Genomic DNA, 21,666 nt, shown 5'->3' with positions numbered 1-21,666 from the left:
CGTCCTCTAACAATGCATCTCATGATATCCGGAATGACTCTTTTAAAAAGGACAGCCAAAACACTCAGCCACATTGCAGATCTTTGGGGGATGCAACTTCAACTGACTGCTATCACCTTCACCATTCAACTTCTTAAATCCTGAGTCAACCAACAGTAAAAATAAATTTAAATAAATAAATAAACAAATACACCATGCCAATGTCATCTCATTTTCTGCACAAGTCAGGTTTTGTCGAGAAAGGATGTAACACACCGTCTACCTAGAAGCATTTTTGGTGGACAGTGGAGAGGCTAGACTCATGGAACTCCTGCTTGCTGATCCACATCTGCTGTAAGGTAGACAGTGAGCCCAGGATGGAACCACCAATCCATGCAGAGCACTCAGAAGTGTGATGATCTCAGTCTTCATCGTGCTGGGAGTCAGAGTGGGAATCTCCTCTATCCTGTTGGTGAAGCCTGGGTACACAGTGGTCCCACCAGAGAGCACCGTGTTGGAAAAGATGTCACATGTTGTGGACACCAATGTCACACTTCACAATGAAGTTGAAGGTAGTTTCATGGATGCTTCCAGATTCCATGCTCAGGAAGGAAGGCTGGAAGGGCCCCAGGGCAGTGGAACCACTTGCTGCCAATGGTGGTGACTTGGCCTTCAAGGCACACAGCTCTTCTCCAGGGAGGAGCTGGAGGTTGCAGTGACCATCTCCTCTCCAAGTATAGGGCAAAAGAGCAGAGCTTCCCTTGATGTCTTGCACAATTCCCTGCTTGGCCATGTGGAAAAGCTCTGTGAGGCAGTTCCTCAGGTCCCGGTTAAGTCCAGACACAGGATGGTGTGAGGAAAGGCATAGCCCTCGTAGACAGGCACAGTGTACGGGATTTCATTGCTGGACTCCATTACATGCCTGTGGCACAGGCCAGAGGCGTAAAGGACAGCATAGCCTAGATGGCCGTGTACGTGGCTGTGGTGCTGGAGGTCTTCAATATGATCTGGGTCTTCTCCTGGTTGGCCTCAGGGTTCAGGAGGGACTCAGTCAGCAGCATGGGGTGCTCCTCAGGGGCCACATACACTCGCTTTATAATGTGATGCTAGACCTTCTCCTTGATGGGCTATTCAGGGTAGAGTTCCCTCTTACTCTGGGCCCCATCACCCACCTAGGATGGGTGATGCCCACAGTCATGCTGTGGTTGCCCATGATGGAAGGGAAGACGGCTCCAGGGCCATGATCCTCTGAAAGGCTGGCCCTACACGTGCTGGAGCCACTGTCGACCATCGATGTGGCAATATCATCATCCATGCTGAGCTTACAGGGGGAGAAGTGGCAAGAGGCCAGTGCTTGGTCTTTTGCTCACCCCAAGATAGCAATCAGATAAGGCAAATAACTCAGTCTCCCCTGTCAGTGTACTTGGAATGGCCATGCACTTTTTGCAGATCGAACAAGCAGTTAGTGGCCAGGGAGATTTTTTCCCCAAAGTTCTTCAGGCAGTTGAAGTAACAGCTGCTTAAGGGTGCAGGGGCCAGGCTCCTACAATCACATCCCCAGCTTCTAACTGGGAGGTGAGAGCTGGCATCTGAAAATGTCCTTCCACTCTCCAGTCTGAAGCACACATTGCTGAGCCCAAGTACAGCTAACGCAGCATCCATCATCCTAAGTGAGCCTCACCCTCAGGACCCAGTCCTCTGTCTCCATCACACCACCGAAAGATGGGAATGGGATCCAGACAAGCAAGGACCCCTCACTTCTGAGCACAAGGCACACAAAGAGAAGAAGAAGATGCTGAAATTTGGGTCCTAAAAGAAGTAACGTTTAAGCTTGACAGATCACCCAAAAGATGTGTTTCAAATGCCAAGGGTAAAACAGAAAAGTGGAAGGCACATCTGCTGGGAAGAGAAGCCAGGCCTGTAGGAAGGGGATGTGGGATGGTGGGGAGCCAGGCTGGTGTCATTCCTGGGCTGAAATTAAGAGGACACATTGGCTCTGTGTGTGAACAGAGTGAGGCAGGGTGGTTTCCTTAGAAAAACAGCCCATCATCCTGGCACAAGGAGGAGCTAACTTCCTCCAGGCTAGTCTCTTGTGCCCCATTCCCTGAAGTGGATTCTCTGTGTAAATAAATTTCTAAGAAGTCTCTATATGGGATACAAAGCTGTACTAGAGGAACACTGAAGTGTGTGCGAGAATTACCCATGGGAACTTGTTTCAAAATGCTGATTTTAGGCAATATCCACAGCACTGTCCAATTCCCAGGGAGCAGATTCCAGGGACATACACTGGAGGGCAGAATCTGTATTTTTAATTAGGATCCCCCAAGTGATTTTGATGCAGGGTATCCAGGCCACACATTAAGAAACAAAAGCATACACTCGTTAACATATATGCACCCAATATAGGAGCACCAAAATACAGAAGACAAATACTAACAGACATAAAGGGAGAAATTGATGGGAATACAATAATAGTAGGAGACTTTACCACCCCACTGACATAAATGGACAGATCTTCCAGACAGAAAATTAATAAGGCAATAGAGATCCTAAATGACACAGTAGGACAGTTAGATTTAAGTGATATTTTAAGAATATTACGTCCAAAAAAACCCCAGAAAACACAATCTTTTCAAGTGCACATGGAACATTCTGAAGGACAGACCACATACTAGGACACAAAACAAGCCTTAACAAATTTAAGAGGATAAAAATTATTTCAAACATCTTTTCTGACCACAACAGCATGAAACTAGACATCAACCACAAAAAGAGAAACAAGGGGGAAAAAATGATTTCATGGAAAATAAGCAACATGCTACTAAAAAACCAATGGGTTAATGACGAAATCAAAGAGGAAATTAAAAAGTACCTCAAGACGAATGACGATGAAAACACAACCATATTAAACGTATGGCATGCAGCAAAAGTAGTCCTAAGAGGGAAGGTCATAGCAATACAGGCCTTCCTCAAAAAACAAGAAAAATCTCACATAAACAACCTAACCTACCACCTGAAAGAATTAGAAAAAAATAATAATAACCTCAAGTCAGCAGAAGGAAGGAAATAATAAAGATCAGAGATGAAATAAATAAAATAGAAATTAAAAAGCAACAGAAAAAAATCAATAAAACCAAGAGCTGGTTTTCTGAAAGGATAAATAAAATTGACAAACTTCTGGCCAGGCTCACCAAGAAGGAAAGAGAGAGGACCCAAATAAGCAAAATAAGAAATGAAAGCGAACAAATATCAACCAATACCACAGAAATACAAAAAACCATAAGAGAATACTATGAACAATTACATGCCAACAAATCGGACAGCCTAGAAGAAATTCTAGAAACATACATCCCACCAAATCTGAATCAAGAAGAACTAGAGAATATAAACAGACTGATCACTAGAAGTGAAATAGAATCTCTAATTAAAAAAAAAAAACTCCCTGCAAATAAAAGTCCAGGACCAAATGGCTTCACTGGGGAATTCTACCAAACATACAAAGAAGAACTTATACCAATCCTGCTCAAACTCTTCCAAAAGATTGAAAAGGGAACATTCCCAAAGTCGTCCTATGAAGCCAACATCACCCTGATACCAAAACCAGACAAAGACACTACCAGAAAAGAAAATATCTTTGAAAAATATAGATACAAAAATTCCTCAACAAAATATTAGCAAACTGAAGCCAACAACACCTAAAAAGGATCAAACACCATGATAAAGTTGGATTCATCTCAGGGTTACAAGGATGGTTCAACAAATGCAAATCAATGTGATACACCACACCAACAAAAGAAAAGACAAAAACAACATGAGCATCTCAGTAGATTCAGAAAAAAAGCATTTGATAAAACTCAATACACATTCATGATAAAAACTCTCACCAAAATGGGTATAGAGGAAACATCTCAACATAATAAAAGCTATTTATGACAAAACCACAGCCAACATAATACTCAATGGTGAAAAGCATAATACCTTCCGGCTAAAATCTGGAACCAGGATTCCCACTCTCACCGCTTCTATTCAACACAGTACTGGAAGTCCTAGCCACATCAATCAGACAAGAAATAAAATGTATCCAAATTAGAAGAGAAGAGGTAAAATTGTCATTATATGCAGATAACATGATACTCTATATAGAAAACCCTAAAGGCTCCACACAGAAACTATTAGAATTGATAAACAAATTCAGTAAGGTGGCAGGATACAAGATTAACATACAGAAATCTGTTGAATTCCTTTGCACTACCTATGAAATATCAAAAAGTTAAAAAAATATCCCTTTTAAAATCTCGTTTAAAAAATACCTAGGGGGGAAGATGGCGGAAGAGTAAGACGCGGAGATCACCTTCCTCCCCACGGATACACCAGAAATACATCCACACGTGGAACAACTCCTACAGAACTCCTACTGAAGGCTGGCAGAAGACCTCAGACCTCCCAAAAGGCAAGAAACTCCCCACGTAACTGGGTAGGGCAAAAGAAAAAACAGAGACAAAAGAATAAGGACGGCACCTGCACCAGTGGGAGGGAGCTGTGAAGGAGGAAAAGTTTCCACACACTAGGAAGCCCCTCCGCGGGCGGAGACTGCGGGAGGCGGAGGGGGGAGTTTCGGGACCGCGGAGTAGTGCACAGCGACGGGTGCGGAGGGCAAAGCGGGGAGATTCCTGCACAGACGATCGGTGCCGACCGGCACTCACCAGCCCGAGAGGCTTGTCTGCTCACCCGCCGGGGCGGGCGGGGCTGCGAGCTGAGGCTCGGGTTTTGGTTTTGGACGGAGCTCAGGGAGAGGACTGGGGTTGGCGGCTTGAACATAGCCTGAAGGGGTTAGTGCACCACGACTAGCCGGGAGGGAGTTCGGGGAAAAGCCTGCACCGGCCGAAGAGGAAAGAGACTTTTTCTTCCCTCTTTGTCTCCTGGTGCGCGAGGAGAGGGGTTTAAGAGCGCTGCTTAAAGGAACTCCAGAGACGGGCGCGAGCCGCGGCTAAAAGCGCGAACCCCAGAGACGGGCGCGAGCCGCGGCTGAGGGCGCGAGCCCCAGAGACGGGCGCGAGCCGCGGCTAAAACCGCGGACCCCAGAGACGGGCGGGAGACGCTAAGGCTGCTGCTGCCGCCACCAAGGGGCCTGTGTGCGAGCACAGGTCACTCTCCACACCCCTCTTCCGCGGAGCCTGTGCAGCCCGCCACTGCCAGGTTCCCGGGATCCAGGGACAACTTCCCCGGGAGTACACACGGCGGGCCTCAGGCTGGTGCAACGTCACGCTGCCTCTGCCGCCGCAGGCCCGCCCCGCACGCAGTGCCCCTCCTTCCCCCATCCCCCAACCCCCGGCCTGAGTGAGCCGGAGGCCCCGAATCAGCGGCTCCTTTAACCCCGTCCTGTCTGAGCGAAAAAACAGACGCCCTCCAGCGACCTACACGCAGAGGCAGGGCCAAATCCAAAGCTGAGCTCCTGTGAGCTGTGAGAACAAAGAAGAGAAAGGGAAGTCTCTCCCAGCAGCCACAGAAGCAGCGGGTTAAAGCTCCACAATCAACTTGATATACCCTGCATCTGTGGAATACCTGAATAGACAAGGAATGATCCCAAATTGAAGAGGTGGAATTTAGGAGCGAGATCTATGATTTTTTTCCCTTTTCCTCTTTTTGTGAATGTGTACGTGTATGCTTCTGTGTGAGATCTTGTCTGTATACTCTTGCTTCCACCATTTGTCCTAGGGCTCTATCCGTCCATGACTTTTTTTAAAAAATTCTTTTTCTTAATAATTAAGTTTAATTGTAATAACTTTATTATACTTTACCTTCGTTCTTTCTTTCTTTCCTTCCTTCCCTCCCTCCTTTAGACAACGAATCACCCCAAATTGAGGAGGTGGTCTCAGGGAGCAGGATTTATGATTTTTCCCCCTTTACCTCTTTTTGTGAAGGTGTATGTGTATGCTTCTGTGTAAGATTTTCTCTGTATAGCTTTGCTTCCAACATTTGTCCTAAGGTTCTATCCGTCCCTTTTTTTTTTTTTTTCTAAATATTTTTTAATTCAATAACTATATTATACTTTATTTTATTTTTACTGTATCATCTTTCTTTCTGTCTTTTTTCCTTCTTTCCCTCCTTCCTTCCTTCCTCCCTCCCTCCCTCCCTCCCTCCCTCCTTTCTTTCCTTCTTTGCTTCTTTCTTCCTTCCTTCCTTTCCTCCTTTCCTTCTTTCTTTACTCATACTTCTACTAATTCTCCCTACTTTTTCTCCCTTTTATTCTGAGCTGTGTGGATGAAAGGCTCTTGGTGCTCCAGCCAGGAGTCAGGGCTCTGCCTCTGAGGTAGGAGAGCCAACTTCAGGACACTGGTCAACAAGAGACCTCCCAGCTCCACATAATATTAAATGGTGGAAATATCCCAGAGACCTCCATCTTAACACCAGCACCCAGCTTCACTCAACAACCAGCAAGCCACAGTGCTGGACAACCTATGCCAAACAACTAGCAAAACAGGAACACAACCCCACCCATTAGCAGAGAGGCTGCCTAAAATCATAATAAGGCCACAGACACCCCAAAACACACCACCAGACGTGAACCTGCCCACTAGAGAGACAAGATCCAGCCTCATCCAGCACAACACAGGCACTAGTCCCCTCCACCAGGAAGCCTACACAACCCACTGAAACAACCTTAGCCACTGGAGACAGACATCAAAAACAACGGGAACTACGAACCTGCAGCCTGCAAAAAGGAGACCCCAAACACAGTAAGATAAGCAAAATGAGAAGACAGAAAAACACACAGCAGATGAAGGAGCAAGATAAAAACCCACCAGACCTAACAAATGAAGAGGAAATAGGCAATCTACCTGAAAAAGAATTCAGAATAATGATAGTAAGGATGATCCGAAATCTTGGAAGTAGAATGGACAAAATGCAAGAAACAGTTAACAAGGACCTACAAGAACTAAAGATGAAACAAGCAACGATGAACAATGCACTAAATGAAATTAAAATCACTCTAGATAGGATCAATAGCAGAATAACTGAGGCAGAAGAACGGATAAGTGACCTGGAAGATAAAGTAGTGGAAATAACTACTGCAGAGCAGAATAAAGAAAAAAGAATGAAAAGAACTGAGGACAGTCTCAGAGACCTCTGGGACAACATGAAACGCACCAACATTCGAATTATAGGGGTTCCAGAAGAAGAAGAAAGAAAGAAAGGGACTGAGAAAATATTTGAAGAGATTATAGTTGAAAACTTCCCTAATATGGGAAAGGAAATAGTTAATCAAGTCCAGGAAGCACAGAGGGTCCCATACAGGATAAATACAAGGAGAAACACGCCAAGACACATATTAATCAAACTGTCAAAAATTAAATACAAAGAAAGCATATTAAAAGCAGCAAGGGAAAAACAACAAATAACACACAAGGGAATCCCCATAAGGTTAACAGCTGATCTCTCAGCAGAAACCCTACAAGCCAGAAGGGAGTGGCAGGACATACTGAAAGTGATGAAGGAGAATAGCCTGCAACCAAGACTACTCTACCCAGCAAGGATCTCATTCACATTTGATGGAGAAATTAAAACCTTTACAGACAAGCAAAAGCTGAGAGAGTTCAGCACCACCAAACCAGCTTTACAACAAATGCTAAAGGAACTTCTCTAGACACGAAACACAAGAGAAGGAAATGACCTATAGTAGCGAACCCAAAACAATATATAAAATGGAAATAGGAACATACATATCGATAATTACCTTAAATGTAAATGGACTAAATGCTCCCACCAAAAGACACAGATTGGCTGAATGGATACAAAAACAAGACCCTTATATATGCTGTCTACAAGAGACCCACTTCAGAACTAGAGACACATACAGACTGAAAGTAAGGGGATGGAAAAAGATATTCCATGCAAATGGAAACCAAAAGAAAGCTGGAGTAGCAATTCTCATATCAGACAAAATAGACTTTAAAATAAGGACTATTAAAAGGGACAAAGAAGGACACTACATAATGATCAAGGGATCGATCCAAGAAGAAGATATAACAATTGTAAATATTTATGCACCCAACATAGGAGCACCTCAATACATAAGGCAAATACTAACAACCATAAAAGGGGAGATCAACAGTAACACATTCATAGTAGGGGACTTTAACACCCCACTTTCACCCATGGACAGATCATCCAAAATGAAAATAAATAAGGAAACACAAGCTTTAAATGATACATTAAACAAGATGGACTTAATTGATATTTATAGGACACTCCATCCAAAAACAACAGAATACACATTTTTCTCAAGTGCTCATGGAACATTCTCCAGGATAGATCATATCTTGGGTCACAAATCAAGCCTTGGTAAATTTAAGAAAACTGAAATTGTATCAAGTATCTTTTCCGACCACAACGCCATGAGACTAGATATCAATTACAGGAAAAGATCTTTAAAAAATACAAACACATGGAGGCTAAACAGTACACTACTTAATAATGAAGTGATCACTGAAGAAATCAAAGAGGAAATAAAAAAATACCTAGAAACAAATGACAATGGAGACACAACGACCCAAAACCTATGGGATGCAGCAAAAGCAGTTCTAAGGGGGAAGTTTATAGCAATACAAGCCCACCTTAAGAAGCAGGAAACATCTCGAATAAACAACCTAACCTTGCACCTCAAGCAATTAGAGAAAGAAGAACAAAAAAACCCCAAAGCTAGCAGAAGGAAAGAAATCATAAAAATCAGATCAGAAATAAATGAAAAAGAAATGAAGGAAACAATAGCAAAGATCAATAAAACTAAAAGCTGGTTCTTTGAGAAGATAAACAAAATAGATAAACCACTAGCCAGACTCATCAAGAAAAAAAGGGAGAAGACTCAAATCAATAGAATTAGAAATGAAAAAGGAGAAGTAACAACTGACACTGCAGAAATAAAAAAAATCATGAGAGATTACTACAAGCAACTCTATGCCAATAAAATGGACAATCTGGAAGAAATGGACAAATTCTTAGAAATGCACAACCTGCCAAGACTGAATCAGGAAGAAATAGAAAATATGAACAGACCAATCACAAGCACTGAAATTGAAACTGTGATTAAAAACCTTCCAACAAACAAAAGCCCAGGACCAGATGGCTTCACAGGTGAATTCTATCAAACGTTTAGAGAAGAGCTAACACCTATCCTTCTCAAACTCTTCCAAAATATAGCAGAGGGAGGAACACTCCCAAATTCCTTCTACGAAGCCACCATCACCTTGATACCAAAACCAGACAAGGATGTCACAAAGAAAGAAAACTACAGGCCAATATCACTGATGAACATAGATGCAAAAATCCTCAACAAAATACTAGCAAACAGAATCCAACAGCACATTAAAAGGATCATACACCATGATCAAGTGGGGTTTATTCCAGGAATGCAAGGATTCTTCAATATACGCAAATCTATCAATGTGATAAACCATATTAACAAATTGAAGGAGAAAAACCATATGATCATCTCAATAGATGCAGAGAAAGCTTTCGACAAAATTCAACACCCATTTATGATAAAAACCCTCCAGAAAGTAGGCATAGAGGGAACTTTCCTAAACATAATAAAAGCCATATATGACAAGCCCACAGCAAACATCATCCTCAATGGTGAAAAACTGAAAGCATTTCCACTAAGATCAGGAACAAGACAAGGTTGCCCACTCTCACCACTCTTATTCAACATAGTTTTGGAAGTTTTAGCCACAGCAATCAGAGAAGAAAAGGAAATAAAAGGAATCCAAATCGGAAAAGAAGAAGTAAAGCTGTCACTGTTTGCAGATGACATGATACTATACATAGAGAATCCTAAAGATGCTACCAGAAAACTACTAGAGCTAATCAATGAATTTGGTAAAGTAGCAGGATACAAAATTAATGCACAGAAATCTCTGGCATTCCTATATACTAATGATGAAAAATCTGAAAGTGAAATCAAGAAAACACTCCCATTTACCATTGCAACAAAAAGAATAAAATATCTAGGAATAAACCTACCTAAGGAGACGAAAGACCTGTATGCAGAAAATTATAAGACACTGATGAAAGAAATTAAAGATGATACAAATAGATGGAGAGATATACCATGTTCTTGGATGGGAAGAATCAACATTGTGAAAATGACTCTACTACCCAAAGCAATCTACAGATTCAATGCAATCCCTATCAAACTACCACTGGCATTTTTCACAGAACTAGAACAAAAAATTTCGCAATTTGTATGGAAACACAAAAGACCCCGAATAGCCAAAGCAATCTTGAGAACGAAAAAAGGAGCTGGAGGAATAAGGCTCCCTGACTTCAGACTATATTACAAAGCAACAGTAATCAAGACAGTATGGTACTGGCACAAAAACAGAAAGATAGATCAGTGGAACAGGATAGAAAGCCCAGAGATAAACCCACGCACATATGGACACCTTATCTTTGATAAAGGAGGCAGGAATGTACAGTGGAGAAAGGACAGCCTCTTCAATAAATGGTGCTGGGAAAACTGGACAGGTACATGTAAAAGTATGAGATTAGATCACTCCCTAACACCATACACAAAAATAAGCTCAAAATGGATTAAAGACCTAAATGTAAGGCCAGAAACTATCAAACTCTTAGAAGAAAACATAGGAAGAACACTCTATGACATAAATCACAGCAAGATCCTTTCTGACCCACCTCCTAGAGTAATGGAAATAAAAACAAAAATAAACAAATGGGACCTAATGAAACTTCAAAGCTTTTGCACAGCAAAGGAAACCATAACCAAGACCAAAAGACAACCCTCAGAATGGGAGAAAACATTTGCAAATGAAGCAACTGACAAAGGATTAATCTCCAAAATTTACAAGCAGCTCATGCAGCTCAATAACAAAAAAACAAACAACCCCATCCAAAAATGGGCAGAAGACCTAAATAGACATTTCTCCAAAGAAGATATACAGAATGCCAACAAACACATGAAAGAATGCTCAACATCATTAATCATTAGAGAAATGAAAATCAAAACTACAATGAGATATCATCTCACACCAGTCAGAATGGCCATCATCAAAAAATCTAGAAACAATAAATGCTGGAGAGGGTGTGGAGAAAAGGGGACACTCTTGCACTGCTGGTGGGAATGTGAATTGGTTCAGCCACTGTGGAGAACAGTATGGAGGTTCCTTAAAAAACTACAAATAGAATTACCATATGACCCAGCAATCCCACTACTTGGCATATACCCTGAGAAAACCAAAATTCAAAAAGAGTCATGTACCAAAATGTTCATTGCAGCTCTATTTACAATAGCCAGGACATGGAAACAACCTAAGCGCCCATCATCGGATGAATGGATAAAGAAGATGTGGCACATATACACAATGGAATATTACTCAGCCTTAAAAAGAAATGAAATTGAGCTATTTGTAATGAGATGGATAGACCTAGAGTCTGTCATACAGAGTGAAGTAAGTCAGAAAGAAAAAGACAAATACCGTATGCTAACACATATATATGGAATTTAAGGGGAAAAAATGTCATGAAGAACCTAGGGGTAAGATAGGAATAAAGACGCAGACCTACTGGAGAACGGACTTGAGGGTATGGGGAGGGGGAGGGGTGAGTTTTGACAGGGCGAGAGAGAGTCATGGACATATACACACTAACAAACGTAGTAAGGTAGATAGCTGGGGGGAAGCAGCCGCAAGGCACAGGGATATTAGCTCGGTGCTTTGTGACAGCCTGGAAGGGTGGGATGGGGAGAGTGGGAGGGAGGGAGACGCAAGAGGGAAGACATATGGGAACATATGTATATGTATAGCTGATTCACTTTGTTATAAAGCAGAAACTAACACACCATTGTAAAGCAATTATACCCCAATAAAGATGTTTAAAAAAAAAAAATACCTAGGGGGACTACCCTGGTGGCGCAGTGGTTGGGAATCCACCTGCCAATTCAGGGGAGACGGGTACAAGCCCTGGTCCGGGAGGATTCCACATGCCACAAAGCAACTGAGCCTGTGCGTCACAACTACTGAGCCTGCACTCTAGAGTCCGCAAGTCACAACTACTGAGCCCACATGCCACAACTACTGAAGCCCACAAGCCTAGAGCCCGTGCTCCACAACGTGAGAAGCCACTGCATTGAGAAGCCCGCACACTGCAATGAAGAGTGGCCCCCACTCACCGCAACTAGAGAAAGCCCACACACAGCAATGAAGACCCAACACAGCCAAAAATAAAATATAGATTAATTAATTTTAAAAAAAAACTAGGAATAAACCTGACCAAGGAGGTGAAAGATATACGCTGAGAACTATGAAACATTATTAAAGGAAACTGAAGATGATTCAAAGAAATGAAAAGATATCCCATGCTCTTGGATGGGAAGAATTAATATTATTAAAATGGCCATACTACCCAGAGCAATCTACAGATTTCATGCAATCCCTATCAAATTACTCATGACATTTTTCACAGACCTAGAACAAATAATTCTAACATTTATATGGAACCACAAAAGACCCGGAATTGCCAAAGCAATCCTGAGGAAAAAGAACAATGCTGGAGGCATAACCCTCCCAAATTTCAGACAGTACTACAAAGGTATAGTAATCAAAAGAGTGTGGTATTGGCACAAAAACAGACATATGGATCAACGGAACAGAATAGAGCCCAGAAATAAACTCATACACTTTGATCGATTAATCTTCGACAAAGGAGGTAAGAATATGACAATGGAAGAAAGATAATCTCTTCAGCAAGTGGTGTTGGGAATGCTGGACATCTGCACACAAATCAATGAAGTTAGAACACTCCTGCACACTATACACAAAAGTAACTCAAAATGGCTTAAAGACTTAAAAGGGGTTAATATCCAAACAGCACATACAACTCAATATCAAAAAAACAAACAACCCAATCAAAAAATGGGCAGAAGATATAAATAAACATTTCTCCAAAGGAGATATCCACATGGCCAATAGGCACATGAAAAGATGCTCAACGTTGTTAATTATTAGAGAAATGCAAATTAAAACCACAATGAGGCACCACCTCACACTGGTCAGAATGGCCATCATCAAAAAGTCTACAAGTAATAAATGCTGGAGAGGGTGTGGAGAAAAGGGAACCCTCCTACACTGTTGGTGGGAATGTAAATTGTTGCAACCACTGTGGAAAACAGTATGGAGGTTCCTTAAAAACTAAAAGTAGAGCTACCATATGATCCAGTAATCCCACTCCTGGGTATATATCCAGAAAAGATAAAAACTCCAATTTGAAAAGATACATGCACCCTAATGTTCATAGAAGCACTATTTACAATGGCCAAGATATGAAAACAGACCAAGTGCCCATCAACAGAGGATTGGCTTAAGAACATGTAGTGTATATATATATATATATATATATATATATATATATATATATATATATATATATATACACACAGTGGAATATTACTCAGCCATAAAAAGGAATGAAATATTGCCATTTACAGCAACATGAATGGACCTAGAGGAAATCATACTAAGCCAGGCAGAGAAAGATAAATATTATATCATTTAGGTGTGGAATTTAAAAAATAATAAAAATGAACCTATGTACAAAACAGAAGCAGACTCACAGAAATAGAAAACAAACTTATGATTACCAAAGGGGAAAGGGGCAGGGAGGGATAAAATAGATTGGGATTAAAAGATACACACTACTATATATTGATATAATAGATAAACAACAAGGTCCTACTGTATAGCACAGGGAACTATTGAATATATTCAATACCTTGTAATGACCTACAATGTAAAATAACCCAAAATATATATATATATATATATATAAAACTAAATCACTTTGCTGTATACCTGAAACTAACACAATATTGTAAATTAACTATACTTCATAAAAGAAATTAGTTTATATATACAGAGATGAACATTTTGCCTTACTATGGTGAGACAATTTATCATCAGTTTTACTCCTTTTTTATGAAGCATTTGAGACAACTGTTCATCTATAGAAGTAGGTGCAAATGCAAGGAGCTTAATTATAATAACATCCTTCACTTTCTTTAATTCTTTACAAGCTAAATACAAAACAAAAAACATAGTAATCAATCAACAGAATTAATTTAAATTGCCTATCCATGGACAATCTCTTTAAGTCTTCCTTCAGCTTTAATGAAAGCCAGGAATTGGAACCACCTGAGTTGCAAAAGGCAATCACGGCAATCACTGCAGCCATTCACTTTCTCAGCAAGCACCAGGATCCTGAAGTGCCCACTTGGTTGCTCCCTAGATGCTTTTCCACCCCCAAGCCAATACACATAGTAAGATCTAGAATGGGTGAGACTGATGCCTTTCCTTAATTACATGTGAAAGAGGAAGGGTGAAAGGAGAAGTTGGAAGCGAGAATCTACAGACCACTGGCAATTCTCAGGCAGATCAATTTCAGGAAAGCAAACATATGGGAACTGAGAATCTGGAATCATTGTTCCCGTTACTCCTGGGAATGCCATCATATATGCCCAGGGAAACATTTACCCCAGGTTGAAAACAGGTGGGATAGGTGAAAGGGGTAACACCTGGTTCTGAGAGAGAGAAATGTTAACTGCAGATGGCTGAGAAGTACCTGAGAGACAGAGGCCCGGCTGAGGTGGCAATGCTATTCCGAGCATATTTGTGAACTATTTCGCATGCCAGAGATCCCCAGAAATAGTTGGTGATAAAAACTGGATTTCTTGCAGTCAATGTGAAGGAATCCCAGAGTGTTTAACCATGTAAATGAAATAGCATCTGATTTTCAAATGAGAGGAAAAAGCTGTTGCCCCTATTCTCTCATGAGTCACCCAAAAGCAACAAGGAAACAAAAAGGCAAACTCCGTCTTCAATAAAACCTCTGAGCACAATATATGAAGTGCGGCCACCATATGCACTGGAGGTAAAACTGGGGTGTGGGAAGACACCAAGTCAAGATGCACGCGACTGCAAATGAGGAGAAAAAAGGCAGTGCACGCACCTTGGGATATACTGAAGAAATATGCAAAAGAATAAAAAGATATTGAAAGGTACACCATGTTCCTGACACGATAACAATTTCCACATGATAACAATTTCAGCACTTTCTTAATCTATATTTTTATGTGATCCCAATGAAACTACCCCTAGGATTTAGAATTAGAGAAGCTGATTCAAATTCTCCCATGGAAGAAAGAAAAATCAAGAACAAGATTCTAAAAGGGGAAAATAATGAGGAAAAAAATGCTGTAGGAGATACTTCACCATATTAGGAAGCTAGAGTCATTGAGTGTGGTGCTAGTACATGAGTTGCCATAGCCGAAAAACAGATTAGAAAGTCCATAAATAGACCCCCCCCCAATTTTTTTAAACCATAATAAAGGTGAATTTTCAAATTGGTGGAGAAAATATGGATTATTCAATGAATGGTGTTGGGACATCTAGACGGTAAATCAGGAAGAAGGAAATACATTTGGATTAATATCTCATACAATAGGAAAATTTCCAAATTGATCAAATATTTAAATTTTACAACCAAAACTATAAAAGCACCAGGGGAAAAAATGGAAGAACATTTTTATAATCTCAAAGTTGGAAAGGTCTTTCTACAGGTGAAGAAAAACCTCGAAGTCACAAAAGAAAACACGGATAAAACTCAACTCTGTAAAAATAAAAAAGCACATGTGGAACAGCCACCCTATATCAAAAGATAAATGACAAACCTGGAAAAATATTTCCAACTCATATTGTATTCAAGACCCTAATTCCTTTCATGTCTAAGAAACAGAAACAACGACCAAAGAAAAAGAAGCATGAACAAAGCATATCAAAAGATAGTACATAGAAAGGAAAATCAAACAATTCTAAAAATGAGAAGGTATTCAACCTTGGCCCCAATGAGAAAAAATGCTAATCAAAGGTACAACAAGCTCTGAGTTTTCACCTGTCCCGTCGGCAATGAGCATAAGTTTGAGAACTCACCGGGGTGATCTGCCAGGTTTTGAGCTGTCTGTCGACTCCATTCCCACCCTTCTAAACTCTGATGCTGGAGCGGAGACTGCTCACCTCATCTCTGCTTCGCCACCTGGCGCCTGCGCAGGCACTGCCAATAGGAGATACCAGAGGGGAAGAGGGAGGCTGAAAGAGGAAGAAGGGACTAGCTCCGCCCTCTCTGCTTCCTGTGCCGGTCCACGTTAGCCCAGCAACTGTTTCCACCTGCAGCGTCAGTGCTTCACCTTTGCAGCGGCAGAATCCAGTTTGTGTTTTTTTTCTAACACAGGAAGAGTCAGCCTGACCTTTCCTCCTTCAGTGAACCATCAGTAACCAATTAGCGCTCATTTCTCAGAAGTCCACTTGGGGACCATGGGGTCCCTCCTCCAAGCTCACAGCACCAGCTGAATAAAATCTTCTTCCGAAGAGGTCTGCATTTCAATACTGTGAGGTCCCTCCTCTAAGCTGAAATACCGAGTGTTATGAAAGAGAAAATGTGACAGTAATAACAGAGCAAAACAGGAGTGTCTATGCAGGAAATGGGTTCCCCCAGCATGGTCTGCCCACAGGGCTAACACGCAATCTTCAACACACGTATGCTATGAAGAGGGTCTTCTGAGCATTTCTGAGCCAAACTAGAGGCTAAACTCTAGCAAATCTCTAATTTTCCCTTGATGACAGGATTTGTAACAGCCCAGGCTGAGGTTTGACCCGGTGTTCTCCATTAAACACTATCTCTGAAAGATATTCTTTTAAGGAAAAAAGCCTCATGCCAGGTACTTCTGGAATGCCACTCTAGTCCCCTCTGTGGTCACCTCACTGGACCCCTCCCAGAGGCACAGTTCCCCAACAGTACCTGCACCAGTCTCTGCCAAAAGCACTGAGAAGTCCTGCAGCACAGAAACCTGTTTCCTTTTGTTCACACCGCCTTTTAATCGACCTTGGAAATCCGCCCCCACCGCCCCACCCCTGCTCTTTTCACAATGAATAAGCTCTGTTTTTACCCTAAACCAGTTTTATGGGAAGCACTTTGGAAAATGCTGTCCTAACAGTGGGTCACTTGGTCTAAGAGAGAGGACAGTCTTTTACTAAAGCACAGACCACTGTCCGAATTGTCCAATTTATTTAAAAGCAAATGTTATAGACATAAATCAGGAAGATGATGCTTCTGTGTGGCCGGTAAATATATCCGGCAGGCAGGCACATATGCAGACAGAAAAGTTAGGCCTTTTGTAACAGCAATTCAGGAACCAGAAATGTGGGGAAAGGGACATGATAAATGAGCTCCACCAAAGCGACCCTAAAGTCCTGCTTTCCAGAAGAAAAGCCACTTGGCCATTTGTGATTAATTTACTAGCAGTGATAGAGCAATCTGTGCTTTAGGAACACAAAACAAACAAAGAAAACAAAACAACAACAAAAAACCCACAAAAAAAACAGAAACGAAAACCCCCAGAAACTTGTGTTTTTACTAAAGAGATATTTAATCTTCAGCACAGATTCAACCATTGAACACGTGCTGAGAAAGTATAAAGCATAAAATGATAACTTCACCCCACATCCCAATAGTCCCTGTGCAACCGGGGTTATGCCAACCTGAGCAGCACAATTTCAAGTGCAGAGACTAACATCTTCTTACATTACCTCTCAAAGTGCGATGGTTATTATTCTGACTTATAGCTAGCGGGGAAAAAGGCCTACTTATTGCACATTCTTTTCAGGAATAGCACAAATAAGATACTTAAGTGAACGTGATGTGAAAGGAGTCACATACAAGGGTAAGCTGGGATGAAGTGAGAGAGGGGCACGGACATATATACACTACGAAATGTAAAATAGATAGCTAGTGGGAAGCAGCTGCATAGCACAGGGAGATCAGCTCGGTGCTTTGTGACCACCTAGAGGGGTGGGATAGGGAGAATGGGAGGGAGACACAAGAGGGAGGAGATATGGGGATATATGTAGAGCTGATTCACTCTGTTATACAGCAGAAACTAACACACCATTGTAAAGCAATTATGCAATAAAGATGTTTAAAAAAGTCACATACAAATCCACTGAAATAATTTCCAAATGTGTACATCTCTCTTATTTAGTTTATAATGACCAGAATCATTAAAAAAATATATATATCGGTCAGTCCAAACTGACAGCTGTATTTGAGCTGGGTCTTTGAGCAGGGGTAAGATCTAATCTGGTGATAAAAAATGCAGAAAACATTCTGCTAGAAAAAAGTCGTAAGTAAAATCTAAAATCTGATGATTAGTATAGCATGGATGTGTACAATAGACTAATGAGATGAGCATCATTTTGTTTTATTTTATTTATTTTATTTTAGTATTCATTTTAGAGAGTAGTGGGAAGTAGCACTGAGTGGATGAGTGGAATTCAACTATGAAAGGTCTCTGAACCAGATACTGCAGGTCAAAGGGAGGAAATGGCAGTTCCTCAGCAAAGCAGTAGCATCACTGAAGATCTAAAAGATCAACCTGAAATTGATCTGCCTCTTGAGAGGGACGGGGGAAGGGACATTAGGAAGGAGATGAGCAGAAATTCTCCTTCGGTGATTCATACGTGAAGTAATTAAATCCTTCACAATAGTGGCAGCAAGGAGAATGGAAAAGATGGAAAGTGAAATTCTGGAACAATCTCAACGGCATTTAGAGAGTGATACCTCTTGTGTCTGATGCTTAACTCCAACATGTTAACTTGGTCACGGGTCAAGTTTCAAGGGCTGGGAGAATTACAATGTCAGTGTAAGGAGGTCATAAATTGGGCTTTAGACGTATTAAACTTGAAACGATAAGAGGATTTCTCAGAGGAAATGCCTTGAAATCTCAGTGGGATCCGGCTTAGGTCAGCAAAATCCTGGGCTGGATCTGGCCACCACCAAAACAGAGGTGAGTGTGGACTTCCATTGAGGGTCAGGGTCCTGAAAGTACAGCCCTGGGAATTGAGGATACTGACCAATATTTTTAGCTCCCTGGAAGAAGTATCTCTTAGCTGCAGTGCGGATAAACTGGATTACAAAACTGTGATCTGCTCACGGGGTAACTTTGAAGAAAACGGGGGAGGCAGAGGGAGCTTCCACCTGTAGCGTACCATCCGATGCCAGAGATGAAGCAAGAGCCACACCCCGCCAGAAAATGTGCCTGGCTCCTCCAGCACTGGAGGAATTCCTTCCTCAGGTCATCTGTTTTTTACTGGCTCTCTTCCCTGAGTGCTCTCTCTTTACATCTTTTGGGAGATGAGGTCACCTCCCTCCCTATATTTCAATGCAGCTGAGGGAGCATTATCAGGCATATAAGATCTAACTTGGGGAAAGATCTAACTTTCCTGCAGAAATCATTCCAAGCAGGTAAAAACATCGTAAATATCACCCAAGAGTTGAGGTTGTGTATAGAACGGACGTGAGGAAGATACACTGAGCTGAGCATCCATTTTGGTGAGCAGTGGGAAGTAACACTGGGTGGATGAGTGGAATTCAGCCATGGAGGGTGGCTGAGTCTGATATCACAGGTCAGAGGGAGGAAACGGCAGTTCCTCAACGAAAAAGCATAACCAAGCAGGACCCTATGTGGCCTTCCCAGGTCAGACCTCCACCCCACTCCACCCAATGTCCTCTGCCTGCCCCTTGTTTGTAGAAAAGCTTTAGTCTCCCAGGCCTCCCCTGATTCTCAAAAGGCTGGCTCAAGAGTTAATGATAAGGAAATGTGAAGATGTAGAAACACAGAACCCTTGCTGGGCGGGGAAACTGGTAATTTAGACAATAAACCAGCCACAGAGCAGAGTCACTGAACTCCCAGTTCCCTGAACAATATAGATAAAGGTCTGACACACATTCCCAAGTTGTTTTTATAGGAAGCAGACCCCCGCCAGGTGAAAACTGCTGACCTCAAGCATGTCGACCCCACACCGGTTGAAACCAGAAGATGCTTGAAACTTCGCCTTGATGCCAACCAATCTAAGAACTGTGCACAAGCCAGTCGTGCACCCTCAGCCTCTCCCTCATACTGCCTTTAAAACCTCCTAACCAGCAACTTGGAGATGGTCTTAGGATATTAGTCCACCGTCTTCCCAGGTTGCTGGCCTCCTGAATAAAGCAAATTTTCCCACCAACTGTTGTCTCTCAAGTACTGGCCTTTTGAGCAGTAAGCAGCTGAACTTGGGTTCAGTACCGGCCTCGTCTGGTTAGAGGAGTAACATCACCAAGGCTCTACCCTGGGATGGGAATTGGCCTCCCTTGGGAAGGGAGAGGAAAAGCCCTGCAAGTACATCCCTGGAATTGTTATCTGGGGACAAACCCAATGCCAGTGATCAAAGAACCACATACAGCAACGCTGGGAAGCTACTTATTCAAAGTAAGCCTCACTAGATAAGCTCCAGTAGAGAAATGCCAAGGAGGCACTAAAATCTGGCTGGAGCTATGTATCTCAGCACACCCCTAGTTAACATTGGGACTCCTCTGATTCTGGCAGAACTCACATAGAAGTGAGGAGAACAGACAGGAACATGGGCCGCTAGTCATCTGGTAAACATCAGCCTGGATGGTTCTACTGTCCAAAGGTGAATAAACTGAAACAAAAATGTGTAACAGGTCGATAAGGGGAGTACAACTCTAAAGATTCAGGGAGAAGCATACTTTGAGCTACAGCAAATAATAGGGAAGTCTAAAGTGTATTTTGCATTCTGAATAAATGTCATAAATTCACGAAAGGCCTTGTGAGACCAGATGAAAGATGAGGTGGAAAAGAACTTAAGAAACTTAATTTCAGAGGAAACTTAAATTTGGAGATAAGAAGAAACTGAATGAAATGCAAGTTGAAATAACAACAAAACTATAGCAAGAAAAACTAAAAGTCAACAATAGAAATAAAATCTGCTTTGGAGTGAAAATTCAAATTAGAGAGGTAAAAGAGAAATAAAAAGCTCTCTAAGAATACAAAAGATAGGGTCAAAAGAAAAAGCAATGCATGAAAAGATGATAATTGTAGACAGTTTACCTTTAGGAAAGAGGTATTTGTTTATCAGAGAAGGATTTTGTTCAAAGATATTGACCAAAACAAGCCACTAATGGTGGCTTAGCCAAGAGACAAGTTTATTCTTCCCTCCTGTAGCAAGAAGTCCAGAAATGACAGATCTGGGCTGGTAGGGCAGTTACCTTACCAGGGACCCAGACTTTTTTTAGCCCTTGCTACACCATCTTTAGTCTGTGGCTCTCTTCCCCAGCTTACAAGATGGCTCCTGGCACTCCAGCCACCATAACCACATTCCAGATTGAATATGGAGGAAAAGGAAGAGCAAATGCAACATACCAGATGAGTCAGCTTCCCTTAAAGAGCTTCCCCAGAGGCCCCCACCCAATGACTTCCAAATATATCTCACTGGACTCAAGTATGTCATATAACTACTTTTACCTGCATGGAAGACTGGGAAATAGAGCTTTTAAACTGAGACCATTCCAAAATTAAAACAGAGTTCTATGAGTAAAGAAAAAGGAGAGAGGGGATATCAGTTGACAAAGAGCAGCTTATAACAAAATTCCTGAGATGAATGACAAAAGAGCAGAGCCAAGTCACAAAAATATACAGATGAAGATTGTCCTCTGCTGATTTCTTCCAATGCAAATCAGAAGATTTCAACATGTTTCCAGTAAAGTCCAATAAAAACAATAGCAAGAAAG

At 41.7% G+C, this 21,666-nt stretch overlaps 1 pseudogene; it reads right to left on the bottom strand.

Moving 5' to 3' along the window:
* Window positions 1-262: 262 nt before the first annotated feature.
* Window positions 263-21,666, bottom strand: part of LOC116759173 — a 44,817-nt pseudogene continuing 23,413 nt past the window's right edge.

This window comes from Phocoena sinus, chromosome 9, assembly GCF_008692025.1.
Source record: "Phocoena sinus isolate mPhoSin1 chromosome 9, mPhoSin1.pri, whole genome shotgun sequence".
NCBI lineage: Eukaryota > Metazoa > Chordata > Mammalia > Artiodactyla > Phocoenidae > Phocoena > Phocoena sinus.
Note: the sequence above shows the minus strand (reverse complement) of the source record. Positions and strands in the feature narration are given on the sequence as shown.